We start from the raw sequence: 2572 nt of genomic DNA, 5'->3' as shown, positions 1-2572 counted from the left end.
GGTGGGGGGGGGGGGGGGGGGGGGGGGGGGGGGGGGGGGGGGGGGGGGGGGGGAACCCCAATTTCCCGGCCCACAGAAAATGGCCCCCCCCTCCTTCCTAAAGCTGCTTTTGTGCCGTTTCCCTGCAAACTGGGGCTGAAAGCCTGCACCGGGACCCCCAAATCCGGCAAATTTCGCCTGAAATCCTGCAAATCGGGACCAAAATCCTGCAAATCGGGGCTGAAAACCCGCCAGCTGGGACCAGAAATCCCACAAATTTAGCCTGAAACCCTGCAAACTGGGACCAAAATCCTGCAAATGAAAACCCTGCCAACTGGGGGCCGAAATCCCACAAACTGGGCCTGAAATCCTGCAAATTTGGCCTGAAATCCTGCAAATCGGGGCTGAAATCCCGCAAATTGGTACCGAAATCCTGCAAATTGTGTCTGAAATCCTGCAAATTGGGACCAAAATCCTGCAAATCAGAACCAAAATCCTATCAATTGGGGGCCGAAATCCTGCAAATTTGGCCTGAAATCCTGCAAATTGGGGCCAAAATCCCACAAATTCTGACTGAAAATCCTGAATTGGGCCTAAAATCCGACAAATTGGGACTGAAATCCCGCAAATTTGGCCTGAAATCCTGCAAATTTGGCCTAAAATCCTGCAAATCGAGACTGAAATCCTGCAAATTGAGGGGCTGCCCTGCGCTCGCCCCCTCCTTCCTAAAGCTGCTTTTGTGCCGTTTCCCTGCAAACTGGGGCTGAAAGCCTGCACACCGGGACCCAAATCCGGCAAATTTCGCCTGAAATCCTGCAAATCGGGACCAAAATCCTGCAAATCGGGGCTGAAAACCCGCCAGCTGGGACCAGAAATCCCACAAATTTAGCCTGAAACCCTGCAAACTGGGACCAAAATCCTGCAAATGAAAACCCTGCCAACTGGGGGCCGAAATCCCACAAACTGGGCCTGAAATCCTGCAAATTTGGCCTGAAATCCTGCAAATCGGGGCTGAAATCCCGCAAATTGGTACCGAAATCCTGCAAATTGTGTCTGAAATCCTGCAAATTGGGACCAAAATCCTGCAAATCAGAACCAAAATCCTATCAATTGGGGGCCGAAATCCTGCAAATTTGGCCTGAAATCCTGCAAATTGGGGCCAAAATCCCACAAATTCTGACTGAAAATCCTGAATTGGGCCTAAAATCCGACAAATTGGGACTGAAATCCCGCAAATTTGGCCTGAAATCCTGCAAATTGGGGCCAAAATCCCACAAATTCTGACTGAAAATCCTGAATTGGGCCTAAAATCCGACAAATTGGGACTGAAATCCCGCAAATTTGGCCTGAAATCCTGCAAATTTGGCCTAAAATCCTGCAAATCGAGACTGAAATCCTGCAAATTGAGCTGAAAAACCTGCAATTGGTACTGAAATCCCACAAATTTGGCCTGAAAGCCCGCAAATTGTGATCAAAATCCTGCAAATTGAGGCTGAAATCCCACAAATTGGGTTCAAAATCCCACAAATCAGCACCAAAATCCCACAAATCAGGGCTGAAATCCCTCAAATTGGTACCAAAATCCTGCAGAATTGGCCTGAAATCCTGCAATTTTGGCCTGAAATCCCGCAAATTGGGACCAAAATCCCACAAATTGGGACTGAAGTGGCCTAAGTTTGGCCTTAAATCCCGCAAACTGGGGCTGAGATCCTGCAAATTGGTACCAAAATCCCGCAACTCAGGGCTGAAATGTTGCAAATTGGTACTGAAATCACGCAAATTTGGCCAGAAATCCCACAAATTTGGCCTGAAATCCCACAAATTGGGGCTGAAATCCCCCAAATTGCTACCAAAACCCTGCAAAATTGGCCTGAAATCCTGCAAGTTGTGATCAAAATCCTTCAAATTGAGGCTGAAATCCCACAAATTGGGACCAAAATTGCGCAAATTGGCACTGAAATCGTGCAAATTTGGGCTGAAATCCCGCAAATTGGTACCAAAATCAGGCAAATTGGTACAAAAATCTCTCAAATTTGGCCTGAAATCCCGCAAATCTGACCTGAAATCCCGCAACTCGGGGTTGAAATCCTGCAAATTGGTACCAAAATCGCGCAAATTGGTACCGAAATCCCACAAATTTGGCCGAAATCCCACGTACCAAAATCGCGCAAATTGGTACCGAAATCCCACAAATTTGGCCTGAAATCCCACAAATTGGGGCTGAAATCCCACAAATTGGTACAAAAATCTCTCAAATTTGGCCTGAAATCACACAAATTTGGGCTGAAATCGCGCAAATTGGGGCTGAAATCCCCCAAATTGGGGCTGAAATCCCCCAAATTGGTACCAAAATCAGGCAAATTGGTACCGAAATCCCTCAGATTTGGCCTGAAATCCCACAAATTGGGGCTGAAATCGCGCAAATTGATACCAAAATTGCGCAAATTGGTACCGAAGTCCTGCAAATTTGGCCTGAAATCCCGCAAATTTGGCCTGAAATCCTGCAAATTGGCACTGAAATCGCGCAAATTGGTACCGAAATCCCGCAAACGGGGGCTGAGATCCCTCCTGGGGAGGGGGGGGGTGGGTTTTT

This window comes from Aptenodytes forsteri, unplaced genomic scaffold, assembly GCF_000699145.1.
Source record: "Aptenodytes forsteri isolate BGI_AS27 unplaced genomic scaffold, ASM69914v1 Scaffold110, whole genome shotgun sequence".
Taxonomy (NCBI): domain Eukaryota; kingdom Metazoa; phylum Chordata; class Aves; order Sphenisciformes; family Spheniscidae; genus Aptenodytes; species Aptenodytes forsteri.
This window is presented reverse-complemented; position numbering follows the sequence as displayed.